This window comes from Phragmites australis, chromosome 16, assembly GCF_958298935.1.
Source record: "Phragmites australis chromosome 16, lpPhrAust1.1, whole genome shotgun sequence".
Lineage (NCBI taxonomy): Eukaryota > Viridiplantae > Streptophyta > Magnoliopsida > Poales > Poaceae > Phragmites > Phragmites australis.
Genome location: NC_084936.1, coordinates 16426528 through 16442423, shown reverse-complemented (window position 1 = coordinate 16442423; position 15896 = coordinate 16426528). Strand labels below are relative to the sequence as shown.

Here is a 15896-nt window from a genome sequence, read left to right as displayed (position 1 = left end):
ATATATCGTTGTGATCGAAGTCTTAACTATTCTTCGACGTCTCGTTCGAAGAGGAAGAAGATATATAGTAGGTAGAATCAATATATTAATTGAATGACGACATGACTTGGGGCAGAGGGGTGGGTTTCCGAGCTAGCTTGCTCAAATATTCAACTAATCAGACAAGAAAGCTTGTCTGCATGCGCGGCTAGTTTTTGTTTTATCAAGAGTTCAGACAAGAATGTTAACTAACAGGAATATGTAGAAACGAATATAAGTTTGAAGTTTCCACATGATGTCGACTCGATATTGAGATCGTCAGAAATATTGTCTGAATTCAGTTAAAATTCAGTGTTGGTTAATAAATCAGCAGGAGAGAACAACTTCAATTCGCCTGTGATCACATTAGACACGCTTTTTAACTATGCAAGATGGTTGCGTAGTTTCAGGAGTGTTTCATGTTCAACAGTAGTTTACTGAATTTCAGAGTTAGGTATTTTGGCTGAATTATTTATTTTGAAGTTATTAATTTGTCATCATATGACGTTTCACAATATTTTTATGTACACTACTCCCTCCATTCCGATGATGTTTCACAAAAAAAATTCCATAACGTGACCCATAGACAAGAGTCAATATGTTGGTGCCTTCAAGACAGGAGTCGTAGTTGACTTACCTTGCAGTTCCAGTCAGTTCTGTCGGTGTACATTCCAGCAGGAGTACATACTTGCCCGGCTGCCACTTGTCACCGGTGGGCCGATATGTGTATGCAGGCGTATTGGCGTACATATACTTCCATGATTCTCGCTGAAGCTATACTGGGCGTAACTCATAAATGCGCGCGTCTCTGAAAGATTCCCGTACAATTTTCAGGCTTAAGCAATTTGGTCTCCGCTCAAACCAGATTCTTCTGATGTGTGTTTGCAAGCCAATACACGTGTACAAGAACCGTCCTATCGCTTGCTTATTGTTTGTATATTTTTCTAACAATTAACATGTCCTACCATCAATTTTGTTACACTATGTAAGAAACCATCGTTAGTGACACAACATTAGTCACGACCGATCAAAACACGTCACTAATGCACTATTAGTGACAGGTTCAATGACGATCCGTCACTAATGTGTGGCCCAAGCTATGACCTGACTAAGACTCGTCACTAATAAGGGTTCATTAGTAATGGCGAGGGAACGACTCGTCACTAAAGATAGTACTAACGAGTTATCTCAAAGTCTGTCACTAATTTTGGAGTCATTAGTGACGGATAGAGAGAACATACGTCACTAAATGTAGTCTCAGACAGTTCACTGCCCGGGCCACTCATTAGTGACAGGTGCCCTTATCATCCTCACTAATGAGTGATGTTTACTGTTACTTTTTGCGCCGAGCAACTTGATCAGATAGTGTCTGTTCGTCGGCTGCTCGCCACAGGGAGGCGATGTTTTTGGTGATTCTATTGAGGACCAACCAAATCTTGGTGATTTAAAGTTGAGACTGTCCCTTAGCCTTTAAAGGTTTGCCTCCCCTTTCCTACTACTCTTGCTCATATATGATGGATTCTAGAGTTTGAGCTGGAATCAACACTTTTGCTACTTCTCCCAAATCTTAATACATGTGGATTGTCCCACTTGGCATTTGAAGGTTTGCATGCATCCTCCCTATTTCCTCCTCCTTTTGCTCCTTTTTGCTGGATTCTAAGGTTTGAGTTGGAATCAACAATTGTGCTCATTCTCCCAAATCTTGATATGTATATTGCGTAATTATGTTAATTATATTCCTAAAAGTGAATTTAGTTTGTGTCACCTACGTTTCCCATTCAAGAGTGTTCGATTATAAATATGACTTGGCAACATGTCATATTTATAAGAAGATGCTCCCGAATTATCCACGAATTTTGGATAGGTCGAGGATATGTGGTCCGATTAGGTTTATATGCTCTTGTACGGTTCTAGAGAGAATTTCGTTGGTATCTTCCTGTTGTTCTCTGGATACACACCCTCTTGGCTCGTTGTCGAGATGTGTATTTGGAGAACAGCAGGGAGATGCTGTCGAAATTTTCTCTAGAATCGTATAAGAGCATAGAAAACTACTTCGGCCACGTATCCTCGAATGGGATTATGACCTATCTTTGCTTATATAGAAATTAGGATCCTTCGCCATAGATAACATGTATCATATTTGGATGTTAATCGTTGGCTTGAATCTCACTAGAACATATGCACACATTTAATTTAGTTAAATTGAGTTAGAATTTTTATACTTATTCTAGCTCCTCTGCCATTTCTATTAACAATGAATAGTTTTTCAATTTGTTGATGGCGGAGCGAAGTTGATGTACTTTGATTGTCGTACTTGTAACGAGTATATGAGCGGGGTGAAATCTTTTATGAGTGTCGTGGTGACGGATATGGAAGGTCGGGTAAAACGACAATGTGATGTCCATGCTATGATTGCAAGGATGAGAAGAAGTTTCCAAAATCAGACAATGTGTATGATCACTTGTTAAGGCGTGGATTCAAATAGAGGTATCACATTTGAAACAAACACAGCGAGGAAGGCATTAATGAAGGGGAAATGGATCGGGTCCTCCCGGACGGTAGTATGGATCAAGGACTCCTGCCAGCCGGTGATATAGATCATTATCTCAAGGACGTAGGCATATTAGGATTCAATCATGACTACGTGGATTTGGTGGAGAATGTGGACCAAATGGTGCGCGATGTTGAGGGGCACGACGAGTATAGTGATGGTGAGTATGCCAAATTTCAGGAATTTGTGCGAGACTTGAAGACACCATTTTATCCTGACTGTAAGGAGAAATACACACTAATGTTTGTGGTCCTTACACTTCTGCAATTGAAGGCAACCTATCGTTGGTCTGATAGGAGTTTCAAAGCATTGTTGCATTTGCTAAGGGACATGCTACTAGAGGGGAACAAGATGCCCAAGATAGTCTACCACGCGAAGAAGATAATTTATCCTTTGGGATTGAAAATAGAAAAAATACATGCATGTAAGGAGGATTTTGTCATGTTTCGTAAAGAGTATGCAGACCTGGATTATTGTCCTATTTGTGGAACCCATCAATACAAGCGTAGAAATGAGAGTGACTACGGTGGCACAAGGAGGGTCGTAAGAACGACACAATGATACGGCACCCCGTAGATTCCGCTCAGTGGCAAACCATTAATTTCACATTTGATTGGTTTGCTAAAGAATTAAGAAATATTAGGTTTGCTATAAGTATAGTTGTCATGAATCCATTCAGCAACATGAGTACCTCACATAGCACATGGCCTATTTTACTGTCTATCTACAATCTTCCACCTTGGCTTTGCAAAAAGCGAAAATACATTATGTTGTTGACCTTAATTCCTGGCCCGAGACAACCTGGCAATGACATTGATGTGTACCTCAGGCCTTTGGTGGATAATCTTAAAAGACTCTGGTCTGAAGACGTTGAGGCTTGGGATCAGTACAAGCGAGAATACCTCACTCTACATGCCACGTTGTTCGTCACCATCAATGATTTGCCAGCACTTCATAACTTGTCAGGGCAGAGTAAAAGAAAAGATGAAGCTTGTCCCCAATGCTTAGATGACACTAAGAGTATGTGGTTGAACGAGTCTACGGCGTTTCCTTCCCATGAACCACCCGTACCGGAAAATGAAGTCTCGGTTTGACGGCACAAGAGAGAAAGCGTCACTTTCAAGGCATTTCAATGGGCAAGATGTCTATGATAAGGTTAAAAATATCAATGTTGTCCTTGGCAAGCGAAAACGATCTTCCACGAGTGATGAAAATGTACTATGGAACAAAAAATCAATTCTCTAGGAGTTTGATTGTTGGAAATACTTAGACGTTTGCCACTCTATTGACCTCATGCATGTAGTGAAGAATATCTGCGATAGTCTCCTCAGTACAATGCTCAACATGAAGGGGAAAAAGGCTCATAAAAACGCACGAGCTGACCTTGAAGAAATGGGCTTAAGGTCGGAACTTCATACCAATGACATGGATAAAGGAAAATTCCTACCCCCATCTTGCATCACCCTATCCAAGAAAGGAGAAAAAAGAATTTTGTGATTTTTTGCATTGTGTGAAAGTTCCCTCCGGTTACTCGTCCAACATTAGAAGATTTGTTTCGGTGAAAGAGCTAAAAATAGTTGGCGGCATGAAGACTCATGATTGCCATGTGACGTTGACACAGATGATTGCGGTTGGAATTAGAAACATATTGCCAATTGGTATTCGAGAGGCTATCATGAGCCTGTGCTTTTTCTTCAATGCAATTGGTCAGAATGTACTCAATCCGGAAGCACTAGCCGAACTAGAAAAAAGATACTATGAGACTCTATGTCTTCTCGAGATGTATTTCCTACCATCCTTTTTCGATATCATAGTCCATCTCACTACTCACCTTGTGAAGGAGATTTATTTCCTTGGCCCCTTGTTACTACATCAGATGTATCCATATGAGAGATTCATGGGCGTTCTCAAGTCGTACATAAGGAGTCGAGCTTTTCCTGAGGGTTGCATTGCGCAGGGTAACTCTACAGAGGAGGTAGTGGAGTGGTGTGTTAATTATACGGACCTAGATAACCCAATTGGTGTGCCTCATTCTTGCCACGAGGGAAGGCTCACAGGTCAAGATATTCTGAGGAAACATGCAATTACTTCTAAGCCAAAGGCATACGATTAAGCTCATTTCCTCGTGTTGCAAAAAATGAGCGAAATGTCCCTCATATAGCGATGAGCACAAGCAGTTGCTTCTTCAAGAGAATCCAGGGTAGACTGAAGCTTGTCTTGTGAAGCAATATATGCAAAGGTTCAACACTTGGCTTCGAGATCGAATAAATCAATCGAGTACTCCTACAAGTGATTTGATTAGGAAACTAACAGTGGGCCCTATACAATATAAACGGTTACATATTTTACATGGTTGCCCAATATCAGAAAAGCACATACCAGAATAGCGGTGTTCATATAGATGCTTATGATAACAACATGCATAGGAGCACATACTACGGTCAGATAGAGGAGATATGAGAACTGGATTACTTGGGATTCAAGGTACCCCTGCTTCGGTGCCGTTGGGTACATGGGATGAAGTGCGTTATGAAAGACAAGTACGAATTCACTAGCGTTAATCTCAAACATGTCGAATATAAGAACAAACCTTCTATACTCACTAAACAGGTTGCACAGGTGTTTTATGTGACTGACACGGCAAATAAGAAACTCCATGTGGTTCTCGCTGGGAAAAGACGGATTGTTAGAGTTGAAAATGTGGTTGATGAGAACGAGTACAATCAATTTGATAAAATACCCCCTTTTGCTACTGCAATCATGCAACAAGTTGCACAAAATGAAAAGATTCCATACACGCGTTCCGACCATAATGAAGGGATTTAGGTCAAGAAAGTACAAAAATGGCGAGTACATGCCAAATGACGCATGAATCAATGTAACCTCAAATTTGTAATATTTGTAATATTCAATTAAGTAAGAATTCAAGTGGATTCAAAACCCTAAGTTTGAATCTATGAATTTTTATGATTTTTTTAGAATTTTAATGAATTTTTATGAATTTTTTAGAATTTTGATGGATTTATATGAGTTTTCAGGAATTTTGTGGATTTTTGATGAATTTTCACGAATTTTCATGAATTTAGATGAATTTTACCAAATTTAGATGAATTTTCATGAATATTGTAATTAAATAGTGCATAATCATAATTTTGCAATTGTAAATAAATTCATAAAGGAAATAATTAAATTAGAAAGGAAAAAAAGAGATTCTATTCTTAAAAGAAAATATCTTAAAATCACTCTAAAAGTCATTAGTGATGGGTAGTAAACACAGTAGCGAAGGGTGACAAATATGACCAGTCACTGATGTAAAAGTCATTAGTGACGGATCATAGGTATAACCCGTCACTAATGTATTGTTTTTGGACTGGCCAAGATAACCTCTCAACGAGAAGGTGACTATAGACCAGTCATTACTTCTTCCGACAAGTTATCCTCATAGAAGTGCTCGAGATTCCGACCAGTTATCCTCATAAAAGTGCTTGAGATCCGACCAATCATTAGTGATGGATCATAGCTATAACTCGTCATTAATGACTTTTATATTAGTGATGGGTCAGAGCTATAACCCGTCACTAATGATCTGTATATATATAACGAGCCTGGGAACCCTAGCCCCCGATTTTTCCTAAGTCCCGATGCCCTCCTCTTCGTCGCCACACCCGCCACCCCTCCTCCTCGCCATCACGCCTGCGGCCCCTTCCTCCTCGCTGCCCCCGCCCCCTCCTCCTTGACATCTCCATACCAAGGCCCCCTATGCCCTCGTCATTGAGACCGCCCCCTCCCCTTCCCGGCTATCCTCGAAACACTTAACACCGTCGGCTCTAAAACCCCCTTCACTGCCGTTTTGGAGCCAGCAGAGGGCAACGGGCAGTGATAGTCCCCGACTATTACTATCGGCCTGGGGACCGGCAGTGAAGGGGTTATCACTGCCGACTGAAGGCTTCAGCCGACAGTGATTGTCGGTCCCCAATTCAACGTGTTTGTGGCAGAAAAAAGCAAAATATATATTTTTTGCGACTAGGCTTCAGCCGACAGTGATTGCCGGTCCCTGATTCAATGTGTTTCTGGCACAAAAAAAGCAAAAAGTATTTTTTTCACCAGAAGCACCCGATCGACTACCGCTCACCTACTCTCGACCAAAAACTCGAGTACCAATCACTGGTCACTCGCTATTTTTTCACGCGAGTTCCAGGACTCGAACTCACGACCTGGATTAGAAGTTTCGCGCGCATGACCTCTCTAACCATCTCACTTCTCATTCGTTCTTGAGTACAATAGCAAAATTAATCCTTTTGACCTCTTCTGATTGAGCGTTTGAATGGCTATTTGCACATCTAAATGATCCTAAATGAAAAGGCTATCAACTATAAAGTTGTACATCTCATCGAATTCTACAATGTTAATATAAAGTTTGTCTCTATCCGACTCCATATAAAAAAGTTTATGTCCAATCCATGCAGTGTTCAGTAAAACAACCATAACTTTTGCATAAAAAGTTCAATTTCGACGTTCCACCTCTACGTTCAATACTAATAAGGAGGCGCATCTGAAAAAAAAAAAAATCTTTAGACATGTACCTTTCTTGACCCAAAAAAGACTTAGAAGACCCTCGATAGAACCTCTAAAGTTTTTAGTCCAAAATTGACCTTCTCAGATTTACCTGAAATTTTTTGAGACATAGTGCTACGCAGACATTTCATTAATCCGAGTGATCAAACTCACGAAAAAAATCTTTAAATCTGTAGTTTTCAACTTTGTGACACTGTGTGTGTCTTTTTCAATGATTCCTACTAGTGTTTTACACTAGAACCAAACCAAAAGTTTGTGGTCATGTATGTGACTCCCATTCTACTAGTTTTAGATATTTATTTGTGCATCTATATGGCTTCAAATAAAAAAATAATCAACTAGAAAGTTGTAGATCTTGTTGAGAGATATAATTTTCATATAAAAATTGTCTTCATCCGACTTTGTATGAAAGTGTTATGAATTTTTTTAAGATGAGCTATCATCAACCACGGATACCTATTATCACTCCCGGTTCATAAAACGAACCAGCAGTGATACTTGACGAACTATCATTGCCGGGTCGTGGCTAGAACTGGCAGTGATAGTTCAGGTATCAATGCTGGCTGGTGCCCTCACTCGGTAGTAAAATATCACTGCCGGCTTAAGCCATCAGTAGGTAATGATGCCCTTCATTACTGCCGGTTCATAAGCCACATTCGCTGATTCTTCCCGCGCGGTTTTCGAACCGACAGTGATGCCTCATCACTGCCGGCCCATTAGCAACTTGCAGTGATGGACGGCAGTGATGGGCAGACATATAAGTTTGGTTTTGTAGTAGCGACTATATAAGTTATTTTATTTTATTGTGCTTATGTTGAATCATTTGCAGCACGTATGCAATACCTATACTTACAGTTCTTTTAAAGTTATATATGCTGGTAGTTTGGTGGGTTGTTATCTATTATTCTTTATGAATCATAGGTTATTCGAGTTGAGGTGTAGTTCTTTTTTACAAACTTTCATAGTTTTCCTATGATCATATAATGCTTAATATGAAGAAGTGGAGTTTTAAAATTGTTGTAGAGTGAAGATACTATGAATGTTGTTATCATGATGCTCTTCTGAATACTTGTTACAATATTAAATTATTATTTAATCTATTGTGGTTTAAATAGCTTGTTAAAGTAGTTTGCTTGCTGAGATTTTCTAATCTCACCCTTGCAATATTTCTCCCAGTTGTTATTCTTGAAGCTAGCATAGATAGACGGGATTAAAAGCACGTCCTGCACGTTCATGACATCACTTGACCATAAAAAGTAGTACTGTAATAATAAGTAGTAGATGTTGGAGTGGTTACTTGCCTAATCAAATAATGTCTTGAAGTTTGAACTTTGTTCTTTAATCACCTGAATATTATTAGGACGTCAATATATGTTAGCGTGCTATTTTTATACGTATCCATATCTATACATTGTTGCTTCAATGTTGCCTCCTGTTACAAAGAAGATGCTGTTGAAAATTTTCATAGTTCGGCATGCTTGTAGAGGAGCGCATTTGTGGGTCCTCGCGTGTTACAATTCGGGAGACTCTAAGATCATGCATCACGTCTCAAGAAGGACAAAGAAGGCGAAGTTTGTGCAAGCAAGGCCATGGCCATACCGCACGGACAAGAGATATCATAAAAAGGGCATAGAGAAGCAATCCTGGAAACAAAGATGCAAAAAAAAAAACTATTGGAGTCCCACCATCATTTTTCCAGAACCTAAAGTGATTTGGAAAGCAACTAGGAACTGGACTGAGCACCAGAAATCAACCGGCCGGCTCACAGGCCACCGGTACAAAAGGCGGCCAGATTCGTGGACCAAACTGAGTGTCTCGCACGGGGTGACAGTTTCCAGCTGAAAGGGAACGAGATCACTCACACTTGTAGTTTGTAGTCAGCATGCGGGTGGAACGTTCAAAAAGGCAAAAAGGGTAGCAGAAAGCAGATTCAACCAGAATCTCCAGACGCACGCAAAAAGAGTAAAAGTTCGGACAAAGAAAGATGCAAAAAAGAAATGGAAACGCACAACCCACGCCCATGCATGCATGCAAAAAGACATGCACGTACGTCGATTGAAATCGATCGCTCGCGCCAGTTTGCCACGGTTATTTGATTTTCCTTATAAAAAGGTGGCAAAAAATTTTCTTACTACTTACCAGCTGCAGAGGCAGAGGGTGCCTTTTTTTGTTCATGAGCCTGATGATCAGCTGCTGTGTATGGCGCCGTACGCGCTTGAGAGTTTCTAATTAATTCGTTCTCCAATCTCTCCAAGTTCATTTATATTTTAGTGGCCTACGTGTGTGCTCCGTCAAATACCAAACACAATCAATGTCAGAGTCAATTTGCATGAATCAACGGTCAGATGAACTAATGTGACATCCATTGAGTTGTTGCAAGAGACAATTTTTTTAGGGCTTTGTACGATACATTAAATATCAGAACGAATGCAACGTACACTTTCTTTCAAGGTTCAATACAGCAGGTTTTGTTACAAGGGGCTGTACATTATTTTCGGGGTATGACTATACACAAATATACATTACACCAGTCCATCAATCTAATAACATTACACATTTTACCAATCCATAAATCTAGTAACATAATACATTTTACCAATCCATCAATCTAGAAACATAATAAACGTATTATATTTTTTCTACCTTGTGAATTTGAGTGTATGACCGCTACATATTTACAACTACACGCGCAAGTATGTAGGAGTTGATGGACGAATCATGGAATTCTTCTGCATAGCGTGTGTAGATCCCTCAATGTTTAAAAATTAGACCCTTACCTGATGAAAACAAATTAATGCAGACATATATATAAATGTCAGTGTTTGTCAAACCTTACAAGCATGCAGATGAAGATAAATGGAGTATATATATGCTAGCTGCAGGTACTAGCTAGGTTAACATACTTTTTGCAGGCATCTTTTGGTCTCCTTTGGGAGGTTGCACATGAGTTGTGTACGGCTGCTGGAACTGGTTTGACGTTTGACCATTACTGATACCTTTAGCTTTTGCCGCTGCATGCACGCACAAGACAATAAAGCAAAACGAAATTAAAGCCAGTTGGTCATCTCCAGGGAGACATCATGCACGGAACTAAAAGTCCGAACAGATGAGTTGATGAAGTCGGTTCTTCCAAAAACAAAAAAAATTATCCAGGCTCATGCCTAATGTACTAACCAGCAGAGGATGCCTTTTGTTCATTAGCCTGATGAGAGGGATACGCCGAGGGGGCCACCTGCGATCCTTTCGGGCTAGGCAGAGTAACCCTGCATTTCAAGCGCGTCAGACAAGACAAATATTGAATAGGGTTGAGCTTCTTTCTGCATGCAAGAGGTATTTCTTAGAAAGAGGCCTACCCTTAGAAGTGGTGTTCTGCGGGGCCTTCGACCTGTTGAACATTGTTCGTGTTAATGTGTGATGATATTTGATCCTCTTGTGTTTGTGGGTGTTTAGTTTGAGCCTGTGCTAAATCTATCTTCAGATGTGCCATGTATATATAGCCTATAAGTGGTAGAATCATGGAAATTTCATCTGACTGAATAATCATGACTTCTGTCAAGGTTTTATCTGTACCAAATGTGTAATTCAAATTTTGGTATTTTTACGTATACGTCACTGTACTACACTTTCTTGTAGAGCGTCCGGTTGGCGTTGGATCTCAGCTGGTCTTAACCCTTCACATAACCCTGAATGAACATTCTGAGCAATCGTATGACGAATAACCCAGTGAGTACGTGATGCATGTTGGACCCGGTGTGCATTTATTTTACTTGTCGAATCGAAGAGAAATATGCAATATATTTGGTTGGCATGTTGACCATAATTTATTTTATTTTTTACGCAAACTTGATCCAAATGCTGCTATATTTCTAAGAAAAGTATATTCCTAAAATTATGTGGGCATGAAAAGCTATGTATGCTTATATGTGTGTGTGCATCATTGATATTTCCAAACCGAGCAAGAGATGATATTACAGTTTCCTAATCCTTCATGTAAAACTCCACTATCCGACAAGTTGGTGATTTTCATATTGTACGGATGTTTTATAGTTGCCTTAATTTTGTTTTTCTATATTTTTTGAGTTGTTAATAGTTATATATATTTAAGAAATGATGAATTTCTTTGCCAAGAATGTCCTTTTTTAAGATTAGGAAAACATTTGTACATGAAAGTCATACAAACTAAATGCATCTAATTTAAACAATTACTTGCCTTGTGTCTTGTGAGGATTTTTCTATCGATAAAACATTTGTACACGAAACATGCATATAACTTTATTAATGGTTGGCCAATGCTTACTAAGTTTTAATTTTTCAAATCAAGATACACCTTATAATATTGGACAGAGGGAGTAATATATATCCTATGTGTTTTTCGAGATTTATCCAATCAAGAAATATGTTGAAAGTAAGATTCATTTAATTGTTGCATGCGGTTCTCTCCAATTTTGTACATTAGCTACCTGTAAGTTCTGGGATCCTGACCACCAAAATGCAGGAGATAACCTAGCATTTTCCTCCATCCTACCTGTAAGTTACACCCAGAACATGAACTTGTTGGTGATCCGCGTGTTGAGGAAAGTTTCATCTTGTTCGCTTAAACTGAAACCTGATATTTTGTCTCTGAAAATGACATGGCACACACAGGTGCATCATCTGAAGTTTGAACATGCATGAAACAGATAAACAAAATGTATGCTGACAAAATCATGCATTTTCCATCATAATTCCTTTCAAATCATGGAAATCTCCCATCTAATTTATTTAATACTACAGGTTAGTATTATTCAAGCGCTTGATGCTGTTCTAAGTAAACAAGCTGCAAGGTTGTATAGAGATCAGTTGATGTTAACAGCCATGTGTTGCAGATCTTGGCCTATATCTGCTAAGTCAATTCGGTGTCATGGTCATAGGAGTCGACTAGTTGTAGTAGTATTTACATAGTCTGTTTCCCTTGCACCTTCCAAGTTTAAATCAACTTTAAGACCTACAATGTCAAAGCCGGTAGCGCGTAGAATCCAGGCAATATATGATTGTGATCAAAGCCTAACTATTTTTTATATTTCATTCAAAGAGAAAGAAGAGAGTAGGTACAATCAGATCAATTTGCATGGCTTGAATTGGGGGTGGACCGGTGGTGTTGCTAGCTAGCTTGTTCGAGAAATGGCCAAACTTTCATTCAGCTATCAGACAAGAATGGCTTCTCTCATTGTCTGCATGCGGTTTGTTTTATCAATAGTAGACAAGGCTGTTGATTTAGATTTCTTGAAGTTTGAAGTTTATGATACAGACTCCATCCTGAAATCAATTGCGTGAGAAGCATCGTCTGAATTAATGTAAAATTCAATTTCTGTCTGCTAATCAATCAGCAGATCAAAGAGAACCACTTCAGTTTGTTTATGAACCATGGCATGCGTCTGCAGATCATAATGCATCAATAAGCCCATCGCCGTGTCAATCCTCCACCACCTCGAAGGCATCATGCCTCCTTTGCGTCGAGGTACAAAACCCTCCGCCACCTCGAAGGCATCATGCTTCGGTCACGTCGAGGTCAAAATCCTGCCACCTCAAAGGTATCATGCATCTGTCACGTTGAGTTTCAAAACCCTTAGGCGTCATGTCTCGGTCGCTCCGAGATCAAAACCCTCCACCACATCGAAGGCATCATGCCTCGGTCACCAAGAGGTCAAAACCCTCCTCCAACGCGAATACATCATGCCTCAATAATATCGAGATCAAAACCCTCCGCCACCCCTAAGGCATCATGCCTCGGTCGTGTCGAGGTCAAAAACCTTCCACACACCAAAGGCATCATGCCTCAATGGCGTCGAGCTCCAAACCCTCCACCACCTCAAAGGCATCATGCCTCGATCACATCGAAGTCAAAACCCTCTGCCACCTTGAAGGCATTATGCCTCGATTGCATCGAGCTGAAAACCCTCTGCCACCTCGAAGGCATCATGACTCAGTCGCATCAAGGTTAAAACCCTTCACACTTCGAAGGCATCCTGCCTCAATTGCGTCAAGATCAAAACCCTCCCCACCTCGAAGGCATCATGCCTAGGTCACGTCGGGGTCAAAACCCTCTGCACTTCGAAGGCATCATACCTTGATAGCGTCAACGTCAAAACCCTCCGCCATCTCGAAGGCATCATGCCTCAGTCACGTCGAGGTCAAAACCCTCCGCACTTTGAAGGCATCATGCACTCCGTCGCTCAACTAGCCAACCCTTGGCGCTCTGCACGCAATGCTTCATCTGTTGTGCAGGCTTCCACCTACTCTTGCTGAGCTACGGCCACTGCAAGACGGAGATCCTGAGCTTCTCCTTCCATCACCACGTGGCTCGCGTTGGCATGGTCGATAGACGCCTCTGTGACTCGGTGGTCCTCGGTAGCCCCTCGAGCCACAGCCTCCGCCGTCTGGTGGGCTTCGACAACCTCTCGAGCTGTGGCCTCCGCACACTCCCAACGCATCCTCTCCTCCTGCAGACGACCCTTCACAGCCTCTCCACGCTTCATGGCCTCCTCCATGGCATGGTGGAGCCCTGCCACTTTGTCATGAGCTACGTCGTGGGCCACCACGAGGACCTGATGGTACGAACGCCCCAGCGCCCGCATCAAGAGAAATTGCTGCGAAGCATGTTGATGGAGAAATACAGTAAGCAGTCTAAATATCGGGACCAAGGAAGCTTCGAATAGCAGCATACCTACCAGGCCACCACTCTAGAAGCACCGCCACCTCATCTGAAGGCCTCTGAGCCACAGATAGCTCGATGTCCCCACCCCTGAGGAGGGATGAGGTAGAGGCAAAGGCTCTCAATGCCTCCAGGAGAAGTGCGAAGTCGTTTGGAGTCAAGTCCTCGAAGCTCAAGCCTCGCTCCAAGAGCATGGGGGCGGCCGCTGTGGAGGGTTTGTCTCCCTCAGATCTGGCCACAAGGGCTAGGTCCTTGTCCAGAGCGACATCCGAAGGTGGTGAAGCCATCACCTTCGGAGTGGCCACCCCAGGAACTTCCGGAGTAGTCTCTCTGTCCTCCAGGGGAGCCAGAACCTCTGGATCAGAGGCTAAGGATGGGTCGGCTGCGGTGACCCCTACACACGGGAAATACGCTGAAGTCAGGATCCTTAGGCATAAGCACGACAGAGTAAAAAGGGGAAACAATGCCTCACCCCTGGCTGTGGGCATGATATTTGAGGTTCCCGTGACGTCCTCATCGTTGGAGGGGTCAGCAATCTTCCACGCCTCGTAATCGTCAAGGGACGCCTCATGAACCCCTCCTCTTTGGCTGTGGCCAACCGTGTCTGAAAATGCTAGGTCCTATCCACGATAACCTCCTCCAGGCCGGGCCTCATCTTCGGTCGCGTCACCTGTGGCTTCAGCTCTCTCAGCAAGCCTCTGGCGCTTTGCCCCGTCTTACTCCGCCTCGGAAGATTTGGCCGTCGAACTAGCACATGAGGCTATAGGGATAGGCAGAGTTCTAGTTCAGAGCGGGATCATGAGAATTGCAGAGGACACGGTTCCCAGGGCCCCACACCCTCACTTCCTGATGACCCGAGACTCCGTAGGATCCAGCCACACCAGAACCGCCAGCCCGAGGGGAGAACAGATACGGTTGTGCCACTGACAGCTCCCAACCAGCTTCATACACTGGTCCCACTCCGTGATGGTGGGCTGGCCCAAGAATTTCTCCATGATCTTGGCTCCTTGATCCAGCAGGAGACAATTCTCTAAAAGAAAAAGATGTCTCATATCTGCAGATTCAAAGCTAGACAACGGAGAGGACACACCAGAGCTGATGGTGAGCTTGGAGTATGTGTTCGGCTTGCCCTCCTCACTGGCTCAAAGACGTGGTCCCAATCCACCTAAAGAGGCCAGATGCACAGCATCGTGAACTCCTCCACGAGGTCATGCAAGCTCATCCTCCGGGCCACCCTCCCAAGGAGCACTACCCTCGTAGTTAGCTGTGCCCTGGAGACGTCTGTACAAGGGTCCGGACATAATGGATATTCCGGTTGATAGAGCAGAGGGGGGACACGAAGCCTATGTGTAGTAGAACCACCCTTCGACCACCCGGAGTACCACCGGTCGTTGATGGGCATCGACAGGAACGCCTCCAGGTACTCCTGCCGGAGCTGGATGTTCACTCTCCTGAAACAGAGGGCCCTTATCTCTCTGTCTTCTGTCCAGGTCTTTGGTTGACAGCTCACTTTGTGGATGATGGCGAAAAGCTCTGCGTGCCCCTCGCAGCCCTCTGCCCGCATGGCCCACTCGAAGATGGCCAGGCAGGTGATAGCATTGGCCAAGAGTTGGGGGAGCTTCACATCAAAGTATCGAAGCACCCCTTCGAGGAGTGGCACGACTTGAAAGCTAAGGCCCACGTCGAAAAAGGCATCGCAAACCATGGTCGCGTGGCCCTGCGGCATTGGGACCACTTCCCCCCGTGAGGCCCGAGCGACAGACATTGAGGGGATTTTCCCCTCCTCAACCATCTGGTCTGCTGATGGTGGACACCCCCAGTGCATTGGTCTGCTGGGGATACTTCTTGATGGCATGGTAGAGCTCCACACACAGTGACGGCCCGAGCAGCGGCGGAGGAACAGATGCCTCCATGGTCCCCACCGACTAGCACACATCAATGGCCCTGCCTGCCGCCGACGTGCTCTTGCTGATGGTGGTGGATGCCGTTTCCGTGCGACGGAAGGCAGCGACCGAGGTTGGCTATGCGGTGGCAGGTTCCCCTGATTTCACGCAGCTCTCC

At 42.9% G+C, this 15896-nt stretch overlaps 1 long non-coding RNA gene across 1 annotated transcript; it reads right to left on the bottom strand.

Annotated features, from left to right (window-relative positions):
* Positions 1 to 9560: 9560 nt before the first annotated feature.
* LOC133894876 (uncharacterized) lies at positions 9561 to 10404 on the bottom strand. Its single transcript, XR_009905538.1, has 3 exons — positions 10319 to 10404; positions 10048 to 10155; positions 9561 to 9921 (listed from the first exon to the last, which is right to left on the bottom strand). It is a non-coding gene; the product is annotated as an uncharacterized LOC133894876 (long non-coding RNA).
* Positions 10405 to 15896: the final 5492 nt, after the last annotated feature.